The following is a 27,994-nucleotide window of genomic DNA, read 5'->3' as shown; positions in this document are numbered from 1 at the left end:
AAGGTAATCTTTACCTTCATATATCTCAGAAGGAAATCATTTTGCCAAGCAGGGATCTGCAGTGGGTTAATCAGCCTTTTGCATCTGGAAGCAGAAAGTGAAGTAAGAAAATCTCTGACCAATCTCAAGGCAGTTGTCATGGGTAAAATCATCAAAATATATAGAAGAAACAACACTTTCTAGTTTGAATGCATCCCGTTATTTACAGACAGAAAAGACTTCCTAAGGACATTCTTGCTATCTTAATACCTCAATCTTGCTCAGTGTCATTTCTGAATGAAACCATTGTTAAGGCAACAGTGAGCTGAATAGCTCCATCAGCCTTCTTTAATTTTCTTGGAGATTATGGGAAAACCTCTATAAATCACTTTTATGACCTCATGAAAAACTTCCAGTTGTATGGCAACACTTGCATGAATTATGAGATAGCCACAACAAGGACCAAAGATGTCAAGGATGCCAAACCAAAGCTTTATGTACCCCAGGACATGGCACTGCATTCCTCAGATCTGCCGTTGGCAGAAACACCAAAGGCAGACACGGAGTCTAAACTTCTCTCTTTCTCCTAAATGCAAAGCAGGGATTTGGAAAAGCTGGGAAGGCACCGTTAAAATAGCCTTGAAAAGGGTCATTAGTCTAAAGATGTAGCAGTTTAACTCTTCATTAGCATTATCAATTAAGCAGAATATACACAAGAAAAAAAAAAATATGACCAAAAAACCCCAACATCATATACGTCATGAATGAAAGAATGCAGGAAAAATGCTCCTTTCTTTTCCTTTTTCAAAACAAAGATCCTTTGAAGTCTATACAGTGTCTTCTGCTAGGAGATTTCATGCAGTTCTAGTGATTTAGTATCACGGAATAGACTTCCAGTTGGTCCTGCTTGGAATTCCTTCTCAATTACCATGATCTCACAGTTTTTGCTCCCATGTGTTGAAATCAGCAGTCCCAAACCAAGAATCACAGGGCTTTATGACATTTCATGGTACTGTAAAGCTAAAGCAAAGCCTGTATCTTACAGCTCTAGATGATAACCTGAGAGACTAAACACCTGAAATGCATTAGAGTTAGAGACAATGATACACGTACCAACTGTAAGTTATGTGATTCCAACAGTACTGAAACACTTCATAACAACAAATTGATTTTGTCAGCACTACTTTTTGGTGGTGAACTGCAAGAAAGGTTATGACTGTGCTAGAGAACCCAGGCCAGCTTTTCTGAGAGGACACAACAACAACATTTGGCTTTGTGCTTTAATTTTCTACCATATACAAGCTAATTAAAAAAAAAAAAAAGTGAAATATTCTATTTTTTTTTATTATTGACACCAAATGAATCTTAAGATATTTCCTGGCAAGAGTACTGAATGCTTCAACTGTCACCCGCATTCAGAGCAGAGTCAGACTCCCAAATCTCCCCCCACTGCTACCGAATAAAATGTTTATCCTCTACCAATGGCAGCAACATTCTGTTTAGGCAACCCAAACATAACCCCGTGGTGAGTTCCCGGAATAGAAATGGCAGAAGGTCCTGGGTTCAGCCTGAGTGAGCCTTGGCCAGGCTGACATACTCTCACCTCCTTCTGTCCCCCATACCCCAGTGTGCAGAGAGAGGCCACAAATGTCACTCTGAGGCACCCCTGGGCATGGATATTATTGATGCTCTGTTGGCCGTGCTACAGCAAAGTGTCCTGCAGCTGCAGTAAGATGTGGGAAGCAGATCTGCTCTCCAGTTTGATTTCCACTTTCTCTCCTTACTCCTCTCATTCTGGATAACCCTGTGACTCCTCTTGTACCTTCAGAGTTTCAGCCTGGGATAGAAGCAGCTACTGGATACAAGGCACTGGGGATTTGTGTTGTGAGTCAGACAAGCCTATATTCCATTTTAACTGGTCTTGGCATCTTTCTTTGGAACAGAGAGCTGAGATGATATGCTTTCTGCTTTCTCCATTCCCGAGGTCTGCTCACATTGCTATTTCCCCTAATCCTCTTGCCCAGGCCCTGCTGTTTGAGCCAATTCCCTAAGCTTCTTCTCTCTCTTTTTCCCCCTGCCATTATTCCAGGTGGTTACCCATCCCATTTCACTTACTTCAGAGTGTCACCAGGTTGCTGCCAAAATCGCTTCTGTTTTCTCTCCTGTTGTGTTCACTCTTTCTCTTTTTTAACTTTTAATCTCAGCCCTAGGTGAGCTGCACTGAGCAGTCATGATGAAGCTTTCAGGATGTTAGAAAGTAAACTGCTGGAAGAGGTCAGTGAGAGCAAAAACCAATAAAGCACAAGAAGGAAGTCTGATACATACGAACAAAGCAATTGGTAATGATGTGAAATAGTTGGGTCAACCAAGGGCTGTGCACAAATGAAAAGATTCACCTCCAAACACCTGAAAAGTTTACCTAACCTGCTTTCCCTTGACAGGAGTTAGTCAGTTGCCGTGAACCACTGCTAACAGCTTTACACCCTATGTTTATTTGCACATCTCCAGGCACACATGAGCATCTGGCCATCAGCAACAGGGTGGATTCTTCTTTCAAAAGAAGCTCCTTAAATCCTATAAGCCTCTTGGCTTCCTTTTCTCTTTTATTCATTGCTGCTTATTACCTGAAAAGTGTGATTTAAGGCCAGGTTTTCAATATCCTCTCTTAGCACCAGAAAAGCTGTTGAATTCAAAGGGATGGCCTCTGATATATGGGATTGTTTGGTGTAGAGGAGGCCTCATTGAGCTCCTACTTCATTAGGCAGCCATGGGATACTGCAGCTCCCATTAAGGAGGGCAAAATTCCCTATTTGACAAGCAGGAAAGGTTTGCCTACAAAAGGAAGGTGATTTCATTCCTGGATTTCACAGGGGTGGGGTGGGGGGGAAGAGAGAGAAAGAGAGAAAGAGAAGAAAAAGAGAGAGAGAGGGAGAGAGAGAAAGAATTGTCAACTCAGATTTTCCAATCTCATGCTTAGCAAAAACAAAGGTTGTTTTTTAACTACGCGATGAAAACCAATAACAAGAGTGGTGGCCACAGTATATTAGAGACTATCTTCCTCCTTTCCTCCCATTCTAAGCTAGTGGCTGCATAAGATGGGAAATATTTTCCTTCCTTTGGTGTTTGCAAGCTGAGACCCTCTGGCTCTGCTCTCAGTATGACTCCAGTGGATAATTAAATGAAATATCTCTTATGGAATTATATTTTCATGAAATTCCTTAGAAAGTAGGGAAGTTTCTGTCGTTTCATCTCTGTCTCAGTGTCATTGCTAGTCTACAAGGAAGCACACTGACACTTTCATGATAGCTGTGGTATAATGACCTGAAGGGAACAAAATCCTAGTGCCTTGCTCAGATGGCCAGTTCAACATGATTTTTCCCTGCTCTGGGAAGTCAGCCAGACTGCCAGCTGCAGCCCATGCCACCCCTTGTTGGACCTGGAGGGCTCTTTCTTAGACCTCAATGAGAGCAGCCTTTATTAAAAGGAGAATTACAGTATTAATAGGATTTTTATTTTTTTTTTTCCTAATGACAAAGAACTCAATTTCTTCATACTTGGAAGTGGTTTTATACCCAGCTATGCCAATCTCAATATTATCTCAGATGGGTACTTGCTCTCTGGAGGCCCTTAGGGGAATGACCTTATGTCCCTTACCTTTGATAAAGCACTGCTTGCATGCATATAATTCAATTAACATCATCAGCTTATGCTAATTTTGAATTTAGATGGCATGCTGGAAATAAACAGGAGTGTTTATGTCTGTCCAGAAAGAAAACACAATGACAAGCTTCCCTCCTCCCTGCCATGCACACTGCTATACCCACACCAGTTTGCACGCACACTGCAATCCAGCCAGCCCCTATCCTGCGAGAAGCCTTCATTTAGCTGCCTGTGCTCTCTCCATTTCCTAGGGGGATCTGGACAAGCAGAGTAGCCAAAATAACACAGAGCGACATATAAACATCCCTTGTCAACCATTTACTCTCTGCTTTACTCCTCTGCCTGTCGCATTCCTGATTTTTTGTTGGTTATTTTTCTGGTGTTTGTTTCTTTAATTTAGAATGCTCTATGGATTGTGGGCTATGAGGATGGCAAGGAAAATACATTTAAAAGTGGAAAGGATTACCCAAACCAGGAAGAGCGCTTCATTTAGCCTAGCCTGGCTGTCCATAAGAAATGGAATGTCACAACCTCCCTCAGCCCACCGCAGAGCACAACTTACTTGAGGAGAGGTGGAGAGCCATGTAGATGTGTCAGGTCCCAACAATAGCAGGGAGAGTGATTGTGAGCACATCCAGGAGGGAGACAAAGCCTTGAATCACAGAAGATGAAAGAAGCAGCTTTTGTTATGAGATGGAGGGGAAGAATTCCTTCCTGACTTCATCCCTCGCAATCAGGTGAGCAGCTCCTATGCAGCCAAGGCGCAGAAAGCAGACACACAAGGAGCTCTAAGGTCCTGCAGGCTCATCAGCAGTAGCTCCCCGTGTTTCATCCTGGAGGACTTCCCTTGTCCAGGCTCTCTGTGTATCTGGGCAATGTGTTGAGTATGAAAGTGCTGTTCAGAGAAAAAAAAATACATCAGTGTATGATATGTCTTAGTGTGAGACATGCAGAACTCTGTGCTGGGAATCTGTGCTCTGCCACTGACTTCATGATGAACATATTCATGAACTAGGGATGATTTTTATCTCTGATTAAAGCTGTGAGCAGGCACAGCTCTCTCCCAGTTGACAGCTCTGGGCAAGGAATGGATATGGCAGAATTGTCTAAAATACAAGTCAAGTTAATTTCCTTGGATCCTTCAGTTCTCATCAACATGGGCATTTTCTGACGATCTGATTTACTTACCAGCAGTGCCCGGCCATCTATGCCAAGGCAAAGAAAAACAGAGGACATATGCTGAAAAATTTGTAACATGGTCCCCTAATCAAGTGCTGGCTCCATCCTGTATCCTGTTATAAATTGTAATCTACATTGTGTCTACTGTACACACGCCATTATTCTTTCCTCTGATGTCTCAAACAGCTTTGTCTGATTGCATTTAAATACTTTTTTGAAGTCATTATTGGTTCTCCACTTATTTATACGTCGCAGGGCTTGGTGGTTATCTCCTTTTCTTATTAGCAGAGGGACTCAAGGTTACATTTATTCTTCATATCCGAGGAGCCAATTAACTCCCAGGCTCCCCCAATGCCATCTCAATAAATAGAGGCTGCTGTAGCCGTATTTCCTTCTAGAGGGAGACCAGGATGTTCAGCCAGTTCTGAATCCACTCATAGCACTGTTTCATGGTTGAGATATTCAGAGGACAGTCTCCGCTGACCGCCTGTCTGATTGCCGTGTGAACCACTTTCTTCACCATGTTTCTATTATGCTCAGAGTATCTGTGTATCCTAGCCCAAAGAAAACTCACCTCTGAGCAATATTATGTTGAGTATCCCTTGTTGGAGGTGGGGGACATGAAAGGGTTTGGGGTTTGAAAATAAAATACGCTCTCTTTTTTTTTTTTTTCCCTCCTCCTTTTTCTCTCTACAAATCCACAAAACACCCTTAAGATTATTTACCTTACATTTAAAACTGCTACAGGTTAGTCTGGCCACTGTGCTTTCTGGAGCAAGGAATTTAAACACCAATAGTGGCTTTCACGTGAACAGCTGTCCTAAAAAGTGAGAGCACCTGGGGCACAACCCCTCCATAAATAGTGTGGCTCCAACTCTCTTAAATATTCTGACTAAGCCTCACTAGGAATCATGGGGAGCCATTAAATATGCTTAAGTCCACATGTCCCATCAGTATTAAGCATTCTCTCTGCTTGGGGGCAGAGAATTGGTGCCAGCATCAGGCCCTCGTTGAAGCTGGCAAACTGATGGGGCAGCAGCATTTATGGTGATCTCTGCCTTGATGCGTGGCAGTGCCCTGCGCCCTGTCTCACTTCTTGCAAATCCTTCTCTATCCTTGAAGGCAAGGCCATGCAGGTGGCTGTATTCCCTGGGACAGGGAGAGTTATGTGACTGAAAGTTGGCTGAGCCCTGCCGTGGCGTTGTGCCGTCCCAGCTGGCAGCACTACATCATCCATGCAGTGCCAGCAGGGATCAAGCAGGAGTCAAGGTCAGGAAGGCAATGTAAGGGGAGCCAGCGCCACGTGGAGCAGCTCCGAGAGGATACTGTGAGTGTGGGACTACCCAGCTATGGTTGTGAAACTCTGTAAGGGGAAAAAAAGTGCCATTTTGGTTGAGCTCAGGCTGAACTGGAAGGCAAAGAGGGTCACAACGGGTAGCTGTGATGAACAGACAGTAAAAGATGGAGTGCCAAATCTTGTCAGCAAGGGGCAAAAAATAAAAGCTCCATTTGTGAATCTAATTGGCGTGTGACACAAACGTGGTGGTAGTAGTTGAGCCATCCCATCTGGTACTTCTTATTAATCAAAAGACTCTAAACCCAAGGAAACCTCCAAAAATATCCATCAACAAGAGCTGAGAAAGGGAGAACGTAAGGCAACTCCAACTGTGTCTCCAGAGGCTGTGCTTGATGCTAACAGGTGGCAATGAACATTGCGTGATTTAGAGCTCAGAGGGAAACAGGAATCTGAAAGATCAAATATCATTCCAAAACACAGCCAAGCTTTAGGACCTGACTATTTGAGCTCTAAGTCTTCCCAGACAGACCTGAATTTGAAAACGGGGAGAGGAAATGGATATATCAGCTCCAGCTCAGCACTTCCTGCCTTAAAATCATGTTGGTTTCAAATGGTTACAAAAGAAATGACTAGCTCACCTGACATGCTTACTTTCTCGAGAACGCAAAAAAATACAAAGAAAATCTTCTTTTGTTCAGATGCTGGACTACCATTGAACCCCACTTCTTTCTTCCAATTGCACCTTGCATCCCTGACCCATTAAGTTGCAATAATATCCACACTCATATCCTGTATGAGGGCTGATTGGATGGTGACTGGCAGAAGGCCTAGAAGTGATTTATGAATACGATTCAGTAGCGCTTGTCAATATGCCTTATGAACAGCCTGCTTCCTTGAATTGCAGTAGGTATCTTTTCTACAAAGATGCACGTGGGTCTCAACTACATTGCAGGCAGCAAGAGCTCTGCAAGACAGCAATGAAGTGAGGAGAAGGAGTTGAGAAAACTAAGCAGAAGCTCTGGAGGAAAGAAAAGTAATTTGCCCAAGAAGTTGCAAGACTGAAGCTCAGCAATGGAAGAAGCTTGCTGTTTTGGTTAAATTTTGCCTGGATTTTGCCACTGGAAAATACCGGAGGACCCCCTTAACTCTCTATCTTTTATCTGCAGCTCTTAGCAACACACTGGAGTAGAAAGGTAACTGGGAAAGAGTTTATGCACCTCATAGTCAATATTAAGCAGCAATATTAACCATCACAGGCTTTCTTATCAAACCCATGGAAAACGGGGTCTGAATTGGTGCTGACAAAGATTAGAAGGGGAGACTGTAGAGAGTGGAGAAGGATTTGTTTGCTTTCTCCATTGTGTCAGAACGAACCCTTTGAAAAGAGGACGGTGCAGCTTTAATAATAAAAAAAAAAGTAAAAAAAAATTTAAAAAAAATGAAAGAAGGAAAGAAAGAAAGAAAAAAATAAGAAAGAAAGGTGCCTCAGTTGTCTCGGCAGCTGATCAACAAAGGAGCAGTCGTGAGCTGTAACCTCTTGGAGCTGCAGTCTGGAACATGACACATGTCAGGCTATGATAAATGGTGCGGAGTGTGTGCAATTTCAAGCGCAATGCCCTTGAGATGCTCAGGACCCCGATCGCAAATGTTATTGTTAAATTAAACCTTAAAGGAAGGATTGGAAAGGGGAGGGGTGGGTTTGTGCGTGTAGGTGCGTATGCGCGTGCGTATGTGTATTTATTTTTATATATATGTATGGATACATGAAACACAGAAGAGATGGGAAAAGCAGCAAGGTGAAAAGAGGAAGACTTTGTATTTCTTTTAATTGAATTGTGCATCTTCTAGTTCTGACTGAGCCATGGGAGAACTTCAGGCAGGATTTTCTGTCCTATGGACATTTTATTGCACTTGCTCCATCACAATTTAATAGCTAGAGATCAACTAAAGTAAGCAAGGGTAAGAGTGAAAAACATAAATAAGCAGGTACAGAGCCACAGATGTGTAGCTCATCTAGTTCAAGTGTTCTATATCCAGGTACCTTTTAATGTGAATAAGTGTAGTTTCAGAGAGTTTGGGGAGCTGATTTTTGGACTTACCAGTCCCTAAGGGCTTGTTTCTTAGTTAGGCTGATTGCTGGCATGTTTTTTATGAGGCAAACACACTTTAAAGATGCTCTCAGTTTAGGGGTGGTGTTCATAGCCATGACTCACCTTGGGGAGCATGCGGCTGGAGGCAGATCCATTCCTAGCCAGGAGGTGTAGCTCAAAGTTTGTAGCACACAACTTCTGTGGTACCAGCATCCTACATTTCTCCCATGTTTTAAGCATCAGAGCTGAAACAGAAGTAGTAAATAGATGTTTTAGACAAGAAATTGCAATAGTGCAAGTAGTCAAGGAGTGTGGAACAGAGAAGAAAACAGAATGATTGAGACAGAAAAATAGCCACTTACAACCTGAATAACCTTCTGCCAGGAGAGGTGGTGAGGAGGGCTCAGTGAGCTTTACTCTCTGGCTTTGGTTTTAGGGAGGTAGAGTGGGGAGCAGGGACCACATCTCCTGAGCTGCCATTTCCTCCCCTTTGCTCCCTCCAGAGAACAAGACTGAACATACCTCCATGCTGACGGTGTCTCTTGCCACTCAGGACCTGGACTTCAACTTGCTCCTCTCTTCCATTCCACCTATCACTTATAACTTCAGACTTTGTCATGTTTCAGTTCACGCAGATTCCACAGAAGTCCTTTCTTTACCTTCTTGTCTTCCATATTCCCTCCCCCATAGCATTCACATTAAATGCAATCACTGTAGGCAGCGCAAGAAACACAGAAGAGAATGGAGCTGAGTAAACGAGGAGGAGGACATGGAGGGGTGAGATATGGGGTGGGGGGAGCTGGAAAGTGTTCAGGGGGAAATGCTTGCATGACTCACATAATTGAAGACAAGGCATATGAGCAACATAAACCCTCCACTGGAAAAGAAGATGGGAAAAGCCTTTAAATCATAATGAAAACACTAATTCAAACAAGCAGTAAAAGGTAACAAAGAACTAGCAATGACTCATCAAGTAAGATACATTGTTTGCTCTAATTTCTACCAGACAAATGATACACCCACTGGCCAAGAATGACCAGCATAAGAGATTTTCATGACCTATATAAAACACTTAGGACAAGGAAAAGGGAGCAGAAGCCTGGCTCCATCAGCCATATCCACCTGCTTTTTGCTCCTGGTTGCCTCTACAGTAGTTCCTTGTCTACTGCAGCCTTTAGAGTGACATGACAACATTATAACCAAGGCTCAGATTTGGGAAATATAATGAAGGCAAAAAATCACATTAGATACCAAAGTACTAAGTATTATTATTTTTAGAAATCATCTTACAAACATCCTATGGCTTGTTTTGTGCTTTTTGGCTACTGTTGCCTGGCGTCCAGGAAAAGTCAAGTCCTTTTTCGGTTCTTTGGAACATTTTCCCCATGTTTCTTGTTATTAAAGAAAATAAACATTAGACAAAAGCAGACCTTATTGTAACTATAAATAATTCAATGCAGATGGATTCATGGAAAATACCAGCAGGCAGATTTTCAGAGAGAAAAAAGAGGAATGCTCTAAGGTTAGATGGTGAGGAAAATAGAAAGGGTGAAGAGTCAAGAAGCCACAAGTTGTCTTGAAAAGAACAGATACAAACAAGAAACTAACAAGTGATGGCTAAATGAAAATAAAGGTAACTTGGAAATGCAATAGAATATGTATGAAAAGTTTGATTTTTTTTTTTAGTTATAAGCATGGTTGTTTCCTAGTGCCAGGAAAAGAAGCCATTTACTGGTCTAGGAAGAGATACCGTTCATAATGTCCTATAGTGATCTGTTATCTCTCTCATTTTCCCCCTTTAGGAAACAATTGGCTGTTACTTAAAATGTCAAGATAATTACAAATGCAATTCTTGTGGTTCCAGTCCTATACCTACTATCCAATATCTTCGTTCATATACATGTTCATACATACCCATCCAACACCTCCATCCAATAACTATTCATATACTTCATACAGAGTCCTCAACCATTTATTTTTATCTCTCCACTGCTTATTCACCTGAAGCAACATCAGTACACAGCCACTGAAGATGGAAGGAACATAAACACACTTGGGAACTCTGGGAACGTGGAGAAGTAAACTGATGGCAGAAGAAAAATGAACAGGAGAAAAGTCTGTTCATTAGTTAGGAGTTGGTGAGGAAACGGGTGGTGGAAAGGAAGAAGGACATTCACAGAAGTGGAGCAGCTTTGCTTGATTGCAAGCAAACATTTCAAAGCCACCAATTTTGCTGATGTTGCACAAGAGGAATGAAGTGGCTCATTTAGGTATAACTTCCAAAGGGCAAAGGTGAATAAAAAGCAGTTAGGGACTAAGCTGAAGCCAGCATAAATCCAAAAATCCAACAAACTGTGGGAAAACGTGAGACACCACAAAGCTTCTTTGTGCAGACACTCTTTGGAAAGGCACTGTATTTTTGTGATGCGTTTTGGCTTCTTCTGTGTTTGCTGTTTTGTGGGGGTTCTTTTGCAAAACCAAGTAGCGAAGGATGCTGAAACAGAAGGCAGAGGAGCTTGAAAACAGGACTGTGAAGACAGCTGGGTCTGTCTCTCCTTCTCAAGGCTGCTTTTGGGAAAAGTGCTGCAGTAGTGAGCTATCTTCTGCAAACACAAGGCATCAAGAGAGAGAGAAAGGTTTCCAGGAAAGAGAACCACCCAGCAAGGGTGAAGAAAAGGCTTACTCTGGGCCTGTAAACATTTGAGAAACAAAAGTAGAAGCACAGGGAGAAATCATCTTGTCATTCTCTGCTTTGCCACACGCTGGGGGAACAGCACATTGTTCTCCAGCTGAACAATGCCCCATTACCACCACGTGAGATTTTCTCTCACTGGGAAAAGAATGTGAGCTTTACTTTGCTTTATTATCAACTCTGTGCATGTGGAGATAACTGCACAGGCTGGTCGGTCCCTGAAAAGCAAAGATGCATTTTGATCAAAATTGGATTACTGGGCATTTCATTTCTCCTTAAGAATTGTTGTGAACTGATTTCTCATTTACTCAATATGCAAAAAAAATTAACAAAATAAGAACTGTCAAGACTGAATAATGATGTTGAAAAGAAAAATAAAGCCCCCAAAATTCCTGAAAAATAATTGGAATGAAGCAGCTCCAAGTCAGATTAGCCTTAAATCTTCTTATGATGAAGGTTCTTGCAACCAAAGGCAAGTTATTTCATTAGGCTGGTTCTGCATTTTTAATACCCGGTCTGTCAACTTAATACCATATTTTTTGGTTATCAGGGGCAGCTTTTTATTGCTATATATTAACATCATTGAAATAGGTTTAGGAGTAAGAGTCCACAATCAAGGCAATCACAGAATTAAGTGCTCAGTCAAGTTCCAATCAATCTGCGGTCAAATGGGTTAAAGGGAGATGGACAGAGCTGCCAATCCCAAAATACAACCCAGCCTTCAGCCCATCCTGCAGCCAAAGGAATAGCACTCTGTTGACTTTAGCAGACTCTGCAATGGAAAATATTTCTGTCCAAAACAAAATTGGCCTGTAATCTGGGTAAGCTATTCAGAGCAAACAGTGGCAAATTTAGCCCTTTCTCCTGTTTGTAAATCGTCCATGTACGGACTTTGTTCCTTTTAGTAGCTTTGCATGTATTCTTCTGACAAATACTATATATAGAAATATTTTAGCAGACTAGTAACATTGATTATGCCTTGTACTATCTATGATAGACCATGGTGATCACTGGTCCTCCAGGTTATGACGCGATTTAGCCAGAGTCAATATGCAAAAATATCAGTGTAGGATGTACTAAATCAGATCCTCATGAATTTTAAAGCCCACGTCTAAAGCTCTTCCTCAATCTATTTACCAAATCAGTATGGCTGCTTCCAAATTAAAGTGCTGTGCCCCATAAGCAAGAAGATCAAAATTATGAGCCATCATAATCCTGCCTGTGCTAGTAAATAATAGATGATTCAGCTGCAAAATGAAAGCAGCTTTGAGGGCTATATTATTAACATTTCCAAAAGTTCTCTAATGATATCAACCTTTAGTTCAGGTTGCCCAGAGCAGTTGTGGATATCCCATCCCTGGAAGCGTTCAAGACCAGGTTGGATGGGGCCCTGGGCATCCTGATCTGGTGGGGGACAACGAGCTTATGACAGGGCTTGGAAATGAGTGAGCTTTAAGGTCCCTTCCAACCCAAGAGATTCTATGATTCTCAAAGTAGCCCAGCATGCCTGGCTGTAGATCCCAAGCTGAGCAAAGTGGCCTAGGCTAACAGAGATGTTCTCTACTTTAAAATGTTTTATCTGCATTTTTGAAGGATTCTTAGTAATAATAAGGTTACAGTACCTGAAAAAGAAAAGACTACACATATGCCAAGAACCAGAGAGATCCTATATGTTAGGGTCAAATATGGAAGCAATTTCAATTCAAAGACAGCACGGCTCAGTCTGATGGCACTGAACTTTTCAATGATATTTGCTACCCCAAGCCTAATTTACTTAAAAATTACAACTTCGCAAGGACTTACAGATTTCATTTCTCTCAGTGAAAATACTCATCTAGATGACTGAAGGATACCCACATACTCATTACACACATGCAAGCAAAGAAAAAGTTGATCTATAATCACAGATAAACTATTACATGTGAGATTCTGATATCTGATTCTCAAGTATGTCAGGGAAAGGAAGTCCTGCATGGGTCACGTTGATTTCTCTTGTCTTAACATTAACTCACATTTCTCCTCAGGAAGAAAACTTTCCTTGCTGATGTGCCACTCTCTTGCAAAAAAAAAAAAAAAGAGAGAAAAAAAAAAAAAGAAAACAATCCCCTTCTGCCGACATTCCCTTACGAGTCTGAGAACCTCTATTGTCTTTTCTCTGGTAATAAATGATAATAATTAAAGGCAAATACACAATAATTAGTCACACTAGGTTTATCCATCTGGCATACCTGTATCTCATCACTGTGTCTTTGAAACAGATGACAAGCACCATATTGCACAACATCCTGCTAATGGGTCTGAGCAGGGGAAAAGAAGGTAAAAGGGTTACCACAAAAAGAAAAAAAAAAAGAGAGAGAGAGTGAAAATGAAAGAAAAAAAAAAGAAAAGGTCAGCAACAGGGAATGAGAACATTATACAGCACTGAAAAAACAGCCATGGCTGACTGTCAAGTTACAAACCACTTACTGGCAGATGTGCTTTCAGGTGGGGGTTAGGAAAACATGGAAATATGTGTCACTCTGCTTAAACTACCTCCTGCTTAAAATACCTGTACCTGACGTACCAAGTGTTGAAATGAGGAACATTTCCTGGAATATTTTAGCTGGCTATGCAGATATATGAGGGAAAATGAGCTACTTGTTAGTATATATACTCATATATATAGTATATATATACTTGCTGGTATACCTGAAAAGTTTGGGTTTCGTTCTGAGGATAGCATGTTACGGACCAAGTAATCAGCTTTTTAGGTCCCTCTTCACTGAAGGCTGATTGATGCACACCAGGAGCCACTCACCATCCCTATCAGGGCAGCAGAGCAAAATTAATATAGCAAAGAATTTTCAACAAATATTTACTCCTTTAAAAAAAAAAAAAAAAAAAAAGATCAGACAGAGCTGGCATTTGATTTCTGGGAACTTCTGAGAAGCAGAGATTTACTTGTATAAATAATCACAGAGAGCCAATTTCAGTCACATGTATTCAGATTTCGATTAAAACTCCACAAGTGCTTCAGCTCTCAAACAAGCATCAGAAACTTGTACGCACTGAGGGCTGATTGTCTGCTGGTAATGCCTTTCAGCCATGTCCAAGACAACTGTCATGGAGTTGGACAAGCTATGTTACCTAGCTACACACACACACACAAAGCAAAAAAGCAAACAAAGGTGGTTCCTGGCCAAAGCCTTTACAATCTAGATATAAGACAAGCACCAAGTGATTTTGTGCTTCCCAAGATCTAGCCTGTCTGTCTGAGGCTTGCATAGCTGCAAGCTATCAGTTGGCAGAAGAACCAATAATATATCATGAGGTAAAATAAAAAATAAGTAGACCACAGGTAATTTATACCCATTACTCACCAAGGCTTTGAGGCAAAAATCACACTCTGGAAACATCAGGTTGCTCTGTTACCCTTGTTTTGGAAGGGTTTATATCTGGCTAGGATTTAGGGAACATCTCAGAAGGTCCTGTAGGTGTTATTGAGCCCAAAGTCAACCCAAGCTATAACATAACTGATGGGACTCCTAGATGCTCCTTCGTTGGGCATTCTGGTCTCAAGAAGACAATACTGTGATGAACAAAGGCTGAACTTGCCTGTGTTTGCCTGTGCTCAAGCCTCCAGGGTCTGGTAGAAACACTCAGGCAAACTTGTTTTCATGCAGCAGTTCCAGTACAATAGGACCTCAGACCTGATTAAAGAAATTAAAAGAATTAAAGAAAGCAATGGAAAATGTGATGTTCTCCTAGCACTCTCTATCTGACCATACTGACAGGAGGAATGCATCGCAAACTCTTTAGAAGGGTGGGTTTTTTCCTTTTACATCTGGTGTTAACCTTACACAAAGTTTTCTAGCCCAGAGGCAACTCATCTCAACCTGGCTAAGCTCACCAGTGTGCATCACACCCAATGTGCTGCAGTGCTCTGGTATTACCCTGCAAATGAGTTGCATCTCCCCCAGCCTGGTAAGCACCACGATACTTTGGGATAGGGAGTGAAAACAGAGCAAAAGGCTGGAGTTTGTTATTAATTCTTCCTAAGCAAATTAACTGGGAGCAGCTTTTCAACATACTTCCTGTGCATATTTTCTATACAAAGAGAGCTTCTCTTGTTTGTTTCTCTCTTCCTCTGGACGGTCCCTTGTGATGATTTTCACAGCTCTTATGGAAGCAGCTCATTGTTCTGCGGCAACTTAATTAAAGTGTACCTCCACGCAAAATTAGGCTATTGTATTTACTGAAACTTTATGGTAATCGCTGTACAAGGGCTGTGCCTACATCCGATACCACACACCCACATCTCCCCCCACCCTACCCCACCTTCACCACTCCCAAAGGAAATGGCTCATCCTGCCCTGGTGGAACTCCTCATTGACTCAAGTGATGCATTTGAACTTTAACCTCTGGACAGCAATATTTGCTTGCCATGCCAGCACCTTTACGGATGAAGGGTACGCGTGAGTAGCTCTGAAGAGAGAAATATGTTGCTTGTGGTTTTCTTCTCTGGGGTTTAGCCTAATTCCATTTTGAATGTGGTATTTCACACTTTCTGTACTAGGTCCCTTGGCCTTTCCTGGGCTGGTTTTCTTTGTGACCAATTACTCCAGTGCCATAGGAAAGCGCATCTCTTAAAATCTTTCAAAGACTATGAGCTCCACCTACATCATCTACAGTGTTAAAAGTACAGTTTCAAAGAAAACACAGATGTCACCTATCACTTTATGTTCAATCATTACCCAAGTAAAGTGTAAAATAAAGCTCTGTAATTTAATTTCTCTCTTTTTCTTTGGGGGACAGAAGGGTGAAAAGGTGGAGATCATTGCAAGTTGTTTGCAGAACGTTCCCACACAGAGCTGTTAGTAAATTCAAACCAGCATCAGATTTCATTGACTCCACTACGGCTGAATACGTCTAAGGAGAGTTGTGGCGAGGAATAAAAGTAAAATAAATGTAATTAAAGCATCCAAGTGATCTGGTGCCAAGGTGATTGGCATGTTCTATTTTGTCCACAAAGAATGAGCTCCCCAGAAGAGTTTTGCTGGAGCTGCACCAGCAGACGGGAGCTCTGTCCCTTTCCAAGACCATAACGAATGCTCAAATTTGACTGAAGAGAGCCCAGTCACATCGCGGGAAGAGGAAAGCTGAGGTTTCTGGCTCATCGTTGTCAGGATGAAATTGCACTTCATGTCATGCTCTAACATCTTGTTTAAATCAGTGTTGTTGCAATGCACTTGCATAGAGGAGTTTCATATTTAACCTAATTTTTCAGATTTGTTGATTAATATACAAGTGTCCAGCAGTTCATAAATCGGTTGTCTAAACACAGACTACAATCCAAGGCCTGTTCAAAAATTATCTCGTCGGTTTTCTGCCAGGCTTCTATTTATGCAGTTGATAACCTCCACTTTCTTTCCATCTAAACTGATTATTTTCTTTCATACTGCCCCACAGGGCTGTATGCTTGTGAAACTCTGAATTGGCTTTTTCTTCTAAGTCGTCATCAGGAGTGAATTACTATTGCAACATCATATCACTATCGCTCAGATTCGCTTTGATTTATCTGCATGCTGATCCCAATACCCCAGCACTGCTTTCCTGCTGAGTGGGTATGTTAATGCAGCTATTGTCCCAAATCTTGTGGTAGGCCAACCATAGCCACAGCTCTTTCTTTGCAGTTTGCCTGTTTGGTTGATGGGCTCCATCCTGACACAAGGGCCATGTCCACCATTTGGAAGAAGATATGAGAAACCCTCCACTTAGCAGAAACATAGTAATTCATCACCTCTGAGAAAGCTTCGGTGTAATCCTTTGGACACAGACAACAGCTTCAGCTGGAGACTTTATGTCCATTGAAAACTTCTTTAGTACTAACTCTGACTATTCTTCTTCTATGAATAACTGACTGATCGCTGTATAAATTTCACTGAAGTTTCATGATTCTGAGATAGATCTTCCAGCAAAATTAATATCCCTGACACTGGAAAAATGTGCCATCTGTATTTTGTTATTGCTGTTTTGGTGTCCACCCCCTCATTGGACTAGGCTCAGTTTCTAGGTAAAAAGGAATTTGGAAGGTTGTTTTTGTCACTCCAGTTTCACTCATTTTTACTCAGGGCTGTAACCTCAACTGTCTGCAGTCTGCTCTTGCACATTCCTTCTTGTGCTGGTCTAGGTGATGAGCTCAGCATATCAACTAAGATCCCAGTTGCACCTGCGATCCCTCCTGAGCACATTGCCTTGGGCCTCCACTCCATGTTGGACTGCTTCATTAGTGCAATCCCTTCTCTCGTCAGTGAATGGCTGTTTTCCTGAGCTTATTTGTGCACACCAAAGGTTTTATGAGGAAAGGCAGAGATGACAGCTGCCTTTGTTGCAAATCTGGTAATACAAGTGCACTTGCTGGTAGACTGTATCAGCACTAGAGCAGGAAATTCAAGTGAGGTGATATTTGATCTGCTGCATCTTATGATGCTCTTTTTCACACGGTTGATATGGCTAACACCAGGCAGTGCTATACCAAGGCCTGACCCCAAATGGAGAGTGACAGCATTATAAACCACCCAACATCAACTTGCAATCCTCACAAAATGCATGGGGGCCACACCTTACAAGGCCTAAGGAAAAGAAATAAGGAAAAGCAAAAATCCCAGCAACAACAGGAACAGGCAGAAACTTCAGCTCCATTATCACTCCCCTTCATCTGCTCAAACTCCTCACTGCAGGGGTTGTCATGGTGATGCAGGTTTGACCTCTCACTTTTTACTCTTCCAGGAGCTAAAAAGGTAAAAATGAGCCATTCTGTCTCGAATGAAAATCAGCCTCCCTCTGTCAAAAGACGCTGAATCGTTTTTTTCCCCCTTTGTCAAACCTGAACGTATCCATAGGTGACATGGAAATAAATAACTGGTGCTGAGCATCATTGGTGGATTCAGCAGGATGCAGCCATAGGAGAAGACAGAAGATAGGGTTCGGCAAGAGAAGTCCATGCCCAAGTTTCCCATAAGTCACAAAGCTCCACTGTCCCACATTTCCTCTCCATCTCTGTGGTCAGGTCCTCACTCAGCCAGCTGAGCATGGGGTTTGTGTTTCTGACAGCTCTACGGCAGAAAAATCAAACTATTGATTGAACTATGTAGCGGCCTCATAAGGCATTATTAGCAGCCTGCTGTAAGTGAGACCAGAAAGGGTAAAATCATTTCTTTTTATTAATATTTTTGAGTCAGGCTTTAGCAAAACCGGAGGTTTGGCCAGGTTGGCAGCAAAGTGATGGCAACATCTCCCTGTCTCTGCATGAAGCTGGTAATGCACACGTAGGGGTTTGTGTCTGTACGAGGGGGTGGTTTATTTACTAGGATAGAGCCCCTGTCTGGACTATGAGCCAAAGTAATCTCCTTCTGTCGATTACTTTTGAATCTAAGTCCTCTGCTTTGATAACCAAATCCTTCCCTGCTTTCTTGTTCCCCCCTCCAGTCTCTCCCCTCACCACCTTCACGCAGTGCCAGGGTAGAGTGACATGTGAAACCAGCATGACTTCAAATCAAATATTCAGGTTAACGATGAATTGGCCTTGAATGAAACCTCTGAAGAACTCTGATGTGGACTCCTCAATGCTTTGAATGGCTCCATCAAATCTCTCTCTAACAAAAAGGCTCCCCTGGTTCAGGCTCAAGAGAAAGCTACTGAATCAGTCAAACGACTGAAGAGAAGAAAGCTAAAGCATATATATAAAAATATATATGTACACACATGTATATATATTGTCTGTGTGTATATTTATACATGCTTTATATATATAAAGCACCAGCCTTAACAACCTGCTAAACTGCAACTGAATTCTGGAATAATCTGAAGTTCAAACATTTCTCATGATTTTGGTATTAAAGTTCCTGATGACCAGCATTGATGGACTGCGTACTGCTGTATAGGTCCTCACAGCACCAAACAGAAGTCCAGTTCATTGCCAAATACTCTTATCCTCAGCTTATCTCTCTGGCAACTCTTTAGCCACATTCCCATTTCTACCTTTCTCTCTCTCTCTCCAAATGAGCTTTTGTTTAGTGAATTGGATTCGACATTTTAGTGAAACAACTCAATTCAGCCATGTTCTGGTGGCCCTTCTCCCAACCCCATAGATACACATCAACACACAGTTACACCCCAGTGCATGAGATACATCCCTCAAAGGATGTGGGCTTGAAGACCTGAGATGTTCCAGAAGAGCAAGGGCACAACTACCTGCTTTTTGCACCAGCCACCATCTCAATCAGTAACTTCTAATCTGTTTGAGAACAGAGGAATATGGGCAACAACACCATAAACTACCTTTCTCCTCGGTAGCGCCTCTCCCAAGTGCAGTTCTTCCCTTCCTTATCCCATTCTTGTGGTATCTTCATGCTGCTCCCTCTTCCACTTCCTTCCTTCTGGTTTTGGGAACAAAAACTTCCTTTAACTCCAGCAGGGACCATCACTCCAAAAGTCTCTCCGACCACACTCGGTTCATCCAGCAGAGACATGGCATGATGGGATACTACACATTGCTTCTCGCTTTCAGCTATGAAGTCACTGATGCCCTAACTTATGAAGACAGATGCTATTAATGACAGCATTTCAAGAGCATCTCACAGTAGTGCATTCCACAGGTTAATTATACCTGAGAAACTTCTTCCTTTTCAACATCAGATCCTGGTGAGTCTGGTTTGCCTCTATAAAAGATGGTTTTCGTATTATGTGCAAGCCATTTCCCCAGCACAGATAGGCATTTTCTATGATGAAGCTTTACAGGCAAAAAAATATATATATTATCTCAGACATACCCCTTTGTCTTAATTTCAGCTATACCAGAAGCAAATCCAGCTCTATTTACACTTATTTCAGGGATCAGGAGTGAGAGGGATTGAAGCATATAGTGCCCTAATCCCATTGTTTTCATATCGTAATGCTCTGGGGGGGAAAAAAAAAAGATAGCTGAGGGATGTTAGGAAGGTTCCAACTTCTGTATATTTATGATCCCAGGTTCAGCCCTGAAATGCAAATTATGAAGAACTTCCCCTTTACCACCCCTTTCTCTCTCTCCCTCTCTTATCCTACATTTTCTGCAGCCTGAGAGATGTAAGTCATTAGATAAATGACTGCTAGCGGAGCACTAGAGCTGTAATGTAAACTACAACGACTAAATTCATATGAAAAAAAAAAAATAATACATCCCCCAGAGAAAAGTTCTGCTTTTCACATTTAAATGTACTAGTTATCAGCTATTCCTGCTCACAGGGCATTAAAATACATTCTGCTTCCCAAGTCCTGATGCAGCTCTAACTGGACTCCAGCTCAGAGCTAAAATAGCACATATTTCACAAAGTGGTGTAATGTAAAACTGTCGTTTAAACATCTCTCTCCTCACTAGGTCTCTCTAGGGCTTTCTCCGCAGAATCCTGCTTCTTCTTTACAGCGTCGTCATTTATGTCTTTGTTTATTAGTGGAACAAACTTGTCAGTAATCGCCTTCCCACCAGCTCTCACCCCAGCTCCCTCCAATGCTCCTCTGCCCAGCTGGGGTCAGCAACAATGGGAAACACTCCTGCCAAAGATGCTTCAACATTGGCCCTACAGCATGCTGTGGGGTGAGGAGGCTGCTCCCAGAGATTCCCAAGCCCAGAGGTCCCTGCTGGAGCCATGACCAGAAATGACACTGCTAGGAGTGAAGGGGACTTGGCAAGGAGGTCACCGTGCAGCCTGGATGCACAAACATGGACCAAGCCCAAGGGCTGGAGGAGGTGTATGGTGGGGCTCCCAGGACAGATGGAACCACCTTCCCACCTCACCATTCTAACTCACTGCTTTAACCCATCTGCTCCCTGGATGCAGCCAGCAAGTCCCCTCTGTCCTTCAAAGCCTCAACTCACATTTTCTGATTTCAAGACTGTAAGGGAGTCTTACTTTAAGATTTCCTTTGCCATTTTTTAGGTAAACCCCTTAAGGTTTGGTCAGCTGGGGAAATTAGCAACTCTTAAACTCCAGCACGAAGCTGCTCAGTGCACAGCCCAGGGCTCTGCCCCTTTCCTCCCAGGGATTCGCCTTGCGGACGGCTCACTGTGGGTTCCAAAGGGGCTGATCCGTGGTAGCTGTCTGTCCATGGCAAATGCGAGATAATTTAAAGGACTTTAATCCTTTTTCTTTGCCAGTCCGCTTGATGAGTTCGTGCAGGGTGGTTCGTACACAGTAAATTCACACCGTAATTTACTGTGTACTAATTTCCCCAAGCTTTTAATTTCACAGTGTCTCAGTTTCCTCATCTGTAAAAGAGAGATAATAAATACTTCCCTTTCTGGCAGGAGTGCTCGAGATCCTTCAGCAGTAAACATAAAAGCAACCATTTAAAAATAGTTACTTACAGAAACTTAATTTTCAGTGCAAGCACTTATTTGTGCCCGATCTCCTACTACAGCAGCATGACGCCAGAAAGGGGAAGCAAATCAAATACGAGAAGTAAATAAGCCTGCTAATGTGAAAAATAACTGCGAGGCTGACCATCACAGCGTTAACGTGCAACTGCTATTGCAAACACTTGAAAGCTTTCTGCTTCCACCCACCTGTGATTCCATTCAAAGCGAACGCACCTAAAATGATGCATTTGCAATAAAGACACGCTGGAGTGTTTTCTTTTAAAAAGAATAACGTGTGTCGGGAGGGCCTAAACCTCCTATTCCTTGGGTTTTGTTTTGAAGGAGTGCTGCGTGATCAGACCCAGAAAACAGTGTGGTTTTTATTTCAGATTTTTCTAGACCGCCGTAGCCCAAGGGTCCGTGCTATAAAGTGGAGGAGAGCAGATTTTAAGAGGAACGTGGTAAGGGTTCTGTTTCTGATTGGAATGTTTGCTTAAAAGTTTTCCTGTAAAGGAACTTTTCCAAACTGGTCCCAGTTTCAGCACTGGCCAGATTTGCCTTGCAGGCTCAGCTCCTGAGATCTGCCTTTATTCTTTCTGGTACAGCTGAGACAACAAGCAAAGAACGTTTGGCTTTAAAAAATTGGTCTTCACACTGAAATTATGAGTGCCAAATTAAAACCTAAATGCTGCTGAGGTCAGGAAGGCAACGGAAAATCAGGAACTTCCCTCATTAATACCCACATACTGGAAAGTCTGATTAACATCTAAAACAGAAACCCCTGAAACTCGTGTAATGCAGACGCAAGACTTTTTCCTCGACTGCTGAACAAAACTTTTAGATCTCTCATTCTCTGCTAACAAAGCAGTTCAAACCGAGCAGCCTTCTATTCCCTCCCTTTGAATCCTGCAGGTATTCCTAAGCGATCTTCAGGCAGGCAGAGAACGGTTAATTTCCATCCTCCGTTGCCTCCTCGGGAGTTTCACCCCGCGGTTTAATTCCGCTTCGTTCCCTCTCGTGGAGCTCAACTGCCCTCCGCTGGATGCGAGAGGCAAATACACGCCTTCATTTTACCGACAAAATCTAAGTACGAAGTCGGGGCGTAATTCAGTTATTTGGTCTCTTCTCCTGCCTGTCCCCAACACAAAAAGTCCCCGAGGTTGGCATGGATGGAGTGAATCGTTTTGAGAACACACGGCTGCCAGGAAAATCACTTTCACTCCATCCCGGCCAAATGGCTGTTGTGATTCTTGTTCAGGCAACAACTTCTAAACAGAATGTCCCCCCTTCTAGAACTGCAGAGTTCGACAGACAGGACAAAAACTACTGGGAGGAGGCACAATTAGAGGGCTTGGTTTAATCCATTTTATAGCAAAGTTAGGGACTTGAGAGCATGGGAGTATCCTTTAATGTGCTTCTGTAAAGGCTAATTTCTGCAAAGCTCAGAAATAAATAAAATGAAACCTCTAAGTGTTGACTGCAATAGCCCTAACAGCAGCAGCAAGCTGGCTGGCCCCAGCAAAAAAAGCTCTTGTCCATCTGCCCGACATTTTGATGCCTCAGCTGAGTTGAATTAGGAGAGAATAACTTGGAAGTGTTTTCAGTCCATCCAGCCCCAAGTTAAGGAGCCCTCTGGAGTAACGATTTCCATCACATAAGCTGCACAGGGAGCTCATGGTTGTGCCCTTGATGGCTTCATTAGAAGCACGGTGGTGGATCAGTGCAATACAAAAAAACACCCCAAACAGGGGGAGAGTTGCAACACCTGACCTGCTTTTGCAATGCACAGAAATAGTCGGGTGCAAAGGGGGAAAAGAAAAAAAACAACAAACAGATCAGCTGAGAGCACTTCACCATTCCTTGTACCTAACGTCATGGTGCCTTCTCCCCTCAAGCATGCACGCCTCCCATGCACCACATGTTGCAGTGAACTTTTGCTCCTCAGAAAATGGGACAACACATTTTCCCATGCAGGCGGATGAGGACGTTTGCCTCCATTTCCTGCAGCTTGGAGCTGAAGGCTGCCATTTTCTGATCAGGTTTAATGTTGCTGGTGCCTTGAGATTTCACTTTTGCAGCTGGTGAGGCACTTGATGGCTGAGCTGCACAGTTTGGTTGTGTCTGCCCATCACACATAGTCGAGTAGAACCCTGCCCCACACCTTCATTGCTGTAGGAGGCTGCTTTGTGCTTTCCTATGTTTCTGCACACCCTGCAGTCCTTGCGTAGATGCAGTCCTACCAAGGTGGAGTTTTAGTTTGCCTGGCTGCAGGATCTGACCTTTGGAAGAGCATTCTAAGTCCCTGCAGTTCTGATTTGGAGCTTAAGCTTTGGCCTGGAATAACAATGACCGTGAGGGAAGCAATAGGTTACGAGCTGGGTGAAACCATACCCGCTTCTTGCCAGAAAAGCTAACGGGATTCAAGCTACTTCTATCTTTGTTTCCCTTTACAGAAAGAAATAAAGATATTCAAACTTCCCATATGAGCTGCACTAATGAAAATAATGTGCACATTAATTTGTACGGGGGTCAGTGAGTCTCCCCAGCTCAATGATTTTCAAACAGAGTGCGTAGTAAGCCCATAAAGCATTTATTTTTCATAATTTATGAAGCATTACATATTGTGAGTCCACAATGCCAGCTGACGTAATATGCAATAAATTTGAAATAACAAAACATTTCTCATGTTTTTTTTCCTCCTGATGTGACAACGTGGGACATAAATTTTAGAGAAAGTTGCCCGAGAAGACAAAGGCAAAGCACAAGAAAAGAATGCTCTGAAATCAATGAGTGCTTCTTTTCCACCAATCAGTTAATGAGCCGTTCCCCTGCTCATGGTTCATCTTTTTGAAACCAAAGCAATTGGCTGCTGGGGAGAGATGCAGCCCTGATCTGAGAGCATGGCCAGAGCCGTCCTGCCCTGCCCTAGGAAACCCAACCCAGCACCTACAGCAAAGAGTTGAAAAAGGCAGTGTTGTGCAAAGCTCCTTCTCCTCCATAGCAATTATCACCCCCTTACTTCTACAGAGAGCAGTGGTGCTCTTTGCTCTTTTAAGGATCTGGTGGTAATTTTCAGAAGTATATAATTGAGACACTATAATAAAGAGCACTAAACAAAACACCAAAACTCACCTATGTGGCTATGAAAGCAAGCTGATCGATCCTCATGTTAGAGAAGGTGTATTGCGAGGCTGAAGGCTGAGACTCTCAGTAAAGTCCTCAAGTTACTTCCACCATGCAGCAAGAGTGCAGCATTTAGTGCTGTTGGGTTTTGTTTGCTCTTGTTTTGTTCCAAGCACTGCACCAAACCAAAATCTGCTTGAAAAAAATGCTGCAAAGTAAGAAAGGGAAAACTATGGAATCATTAAGGTTGGAAGAAACCTCTAAGATCACCTACTCCAACTGTCAGCCTATTAACAGTATTGCCCTATGAACCGCAGAACTCACGCGGATGCACAGTGCAGTACAGGAGTGAAGGGCAGAACACAGTAGCAGAACAGGGGTCTTTGCCTGGGGTCAGTACTCCAACTGCCCTTATAAACAAACACACAAATACTTACAGATCACAAAAAGAACGTGTGGCAATTAAAAAATGATCAGACTGTTTAATTTCAGTGTCAGCCTTTAAAGGTTTTGATTAAACTTTATACCACAAGCCCAAAACGGAAGGGAAAAAACACAACACCTCTATACGAACACTTCTCATCAGGAAAGATGTGAAGCTCAGTGTCTCGGAAGCCGGTTTCCTAAGGCAGACAGCAAGCTGTGTGAGCAGGGACATCTACTGGCAGAAGAGCTGGAGCTGGCCCAGCCCTGAGCAGAGAACTTTGCATGAAAAATCATCTGTCTCAGTGACAGCAGTGGGTTCTGCCTAATCCAGTAAGAGGAACACACAGGGGAAAGGGAGCAAAGGAGACTGGCCTGTGCCAAGGGTGAAATTAAGTTTTCCATCCCAGACTGAGGTAATGGAGGAGGATGCTGGGTGCTGTCTGAACCATCCCATTTCTAACCCGTTTCCACTCTCCTACAGAGTTCTCCGCATGCACAGAGGCAGTGAGCATGGATACAGCCCACCACCAGTGAGGTCTGGCCATTCCTCCTTCCCTTTCCCAGCAGCATATACTTCAGGCAAGCAGCCGAAATGTTGTCAGAAGTAAAAGGCTCCTTTGCCTCCTCTCTGCCCTTTAATAAAACCACAGGCGACAAGACATATTTAATCCCTACTGGAAAGATATGTACACTGAACTGATTAGACAGAGCAGGCACCAGCCTGACCCTAGCATTTGAAACTCTGTCTACCGTTCTCCAGACAGGACGAGGATCACAAGGAGGGCAGGCTGAGTGTGAGAAGCTACTTAGAAGTGTTTGTTTTTCTCATCTCCAAATCAAGACAAATTTCTCAGCTCCTTGTAGGAGTCCTGCTTCTCAAACTCATAAATGGAAAGAAGTGAGTGGCTTTTTATTTTTTTCTCCCCATGTCTTCTCCCTCCCCGTACTGCTTTCTGCCTTCAGGGTATCTGTTCTATACTTCCAAAAACATCCATCTGGTTATTTTACTGTAACACACTTACCAGAACTGTAAAATCATAGGGAACAAAAAAAAAAAAAAACCAAAAAAAAACACAACACACCAAAACCATTTGAAAAGGACCTCTGGGGGTTTCTAGGCCAACCTCCGCTTGAGGCAGTATTAACATCAACACTAGATCAGGTTGGGGATGGTCTTGTGTAGATGATCCCTGAAAGTCACCAGGGAGAGAAATCCCACCACTTCCCTGAATGACATGTCCTACTTCTGCGCTGCACTCCGGGTGAAGAAGTTTAGTTCTAGTTTTGAACATGAACCAGTAAAATAGTTCTTAGCTGTTCACAGTAGAGCACCAGCCTTGGAGAAATGGTCTGAGATCTTCTGTATTTTTATGTACCACTGCCTGACTGCACGCATTGGACACAAGCTCAAGCAGGACAGGCGTTGTCCCACAGGTAAATCTTCAGTGCATTTTAATGAAGAGATCCTCTAAGGCTCCCTTCAGAAGGAGATGCTTTGGTACTTCAATTTCTACACGAAAGCTTAATCTGGGCTAGCTATCACATCCCCACCAAGCAATGTGGGAGTTTAAAGGCCAAGAGGGACTGCCAGATCAAGGAGTAGTGCTAGGAAGGAAGGGAACACGATGAAGTTTTGATGGATACACTGGCAATGAGATTTAGTCCCAAGATGGGATTCCTATAAATACCTCAGACATATGATACCCCCAAGTCCTATTTCAGGGTCATCAGTCCCAAATATACTCACCCTCCCTTTGTTTACCACAGGGGTGTCAGCAGATGTGTTGTTCCAGGCTCTTCCCAAAGGCAGCTGCTGAAATCCAGGCAAGTGATTCTTCAGAAGTAAACCACTCTGAAGCCTTTCACCCCACTGACATTATGGTGATCGGAAAATAATACATAAGAGTATATTTCCTTACAGTTCTAGGCTTCATATAAAACATTTCACCTGCTCGCCTTTTTTCCTTGTGGTTTTTTTCTTTTCCCCCCAGTCATTACACAAAGTCTGAAAGATAAAAGAGGAAATTCATTTTGTTACTTTAAATACTTATCTCAAGCACTCAGTTTGACTACGTCAAATGCATGCAGCATGCTAAAAATGCACAAGGGAAAGAGTCCCAAGTATATAGTTAAGGGATTGTAAGAAGAAAAAACAGAAAACAACAACAGCAGATCATAGAAGAAGCAGCGTCTGAAAAATGAGAAACAACAAAAAAAGCACAGAGCTATAGCATGGTAGAAGAAAAAAAATAAATATACCACATAATTTATTGCAGGGAGAGTTCTGAAGAAAATGTCTTGTGAAATAAATACAATGCTCATGAGGACAAGAGATCTCATTCATATCCAATCTGTCTTGTGTAAAGAACTAGGCAATAATGTTCAAGTAAGTGAGTCACTGCAAGATCTCCCAGTTCGGCTGAAGATTGCTCAATAGAAATAATAACAAGCCACAGAAAAAAGACAGCGTAAGTACAGGTGGGAAAGGGATACAAACTCAGAGCAATAAGCACATACAAAATACCGAGAGATTGCAGTACAAAGTAAAGGCATGATATGTGTCCTTCTCTATCATACAGACTGCTTTTCCTTCTGTGTTTCTTTGTGACACTGAAGATCTGCTGCTGCGCTCAGGCTGACAGCCTCCCTGTTTTTGTGCTTGAGATGGCACAGACATAGACAAGCTGGATAGAGGGTGACTTATTTATGGATCTGAGGTTGGGACTATCTCTGTGAAGGGACACTGGCTTCCCCCATGGTTAACCATCAGGGTTCAAGACCCTGGAAATGTTAGACACCTTTTGGTGCCACCAGAAACCTGTTGGTAGGGGAGCAAAGTTGATGATGCTAAACTCTCTTCAGGCAGTGGTGGCTCAAGTGTTTAGCTAAATGCAAATGATACACATTTACCATGCAGCATCTACACCTAAATGACTCAAAGGACAGTAATTATTGTGTGCCATGTGATATTCTGGGACAAAACAGGGCCAGGGGCTGACATTAGAATCACAGAAACACTAAGGTTGGAAAAGACCCCTAAGATCCTCTAGTCCAACAGCCAGCCCACCCCCTCCATGCCCACTGACCACGTCCCTCAGTGCCACATCCCCACAGCTCTTGAACACCTCCAGGGACAGTGACTCCACTGCCTCCCTGGGCAGCTGTGCCACTGC

The 27,994-nt window shown here is 42.8% G+C and overlaps 1 long non-coding RNA gene across 1 annotated transcript; it reads right to left on the bottom strand.

Moving 5' to 3' along the window:
* Nucleotide 1: 1 nt before the first annotated feature.
* LOC116653930 lies at nt 2-9,089 on the bottom strand. Its single transcript, XR_004308591.1, has 5 exons — nt 9,043-9,089; nt 8,728-8,916; nt 8,329-8,450; nt 4,202-4,534; nt 2-2,836 (listed from the first exon to the last, which is right to left on the bottom strand). It is a non-coding gene; the product is annotated as an uncharacterized LOC116653930 (long non-coding RNA).
* Nucleotides 9,090-27,994: the final 18,905 nt, after the last annotated feature.

Source organism: Coturnix japonica, chromosome 10 (genome assembly GCF_001577835.2).
Source record: "Coturnix japonica isolate 7356 chromosome 10, Coturnix japonica 2.1, whole genome shotgun sequence".
Classification (NCBI taxonomy): domain Eukaryota; kingdom Metazoa; phylum Chordata; class Aves; order Galliformes; family Phasianidae; genus Coturnix; species Coturnix japonica.
The sequence above is the reverse complement of the archived record's forward strand: the minus strand, read 5'-3'. Positions and strand labels throughout refer to the sequence as shown.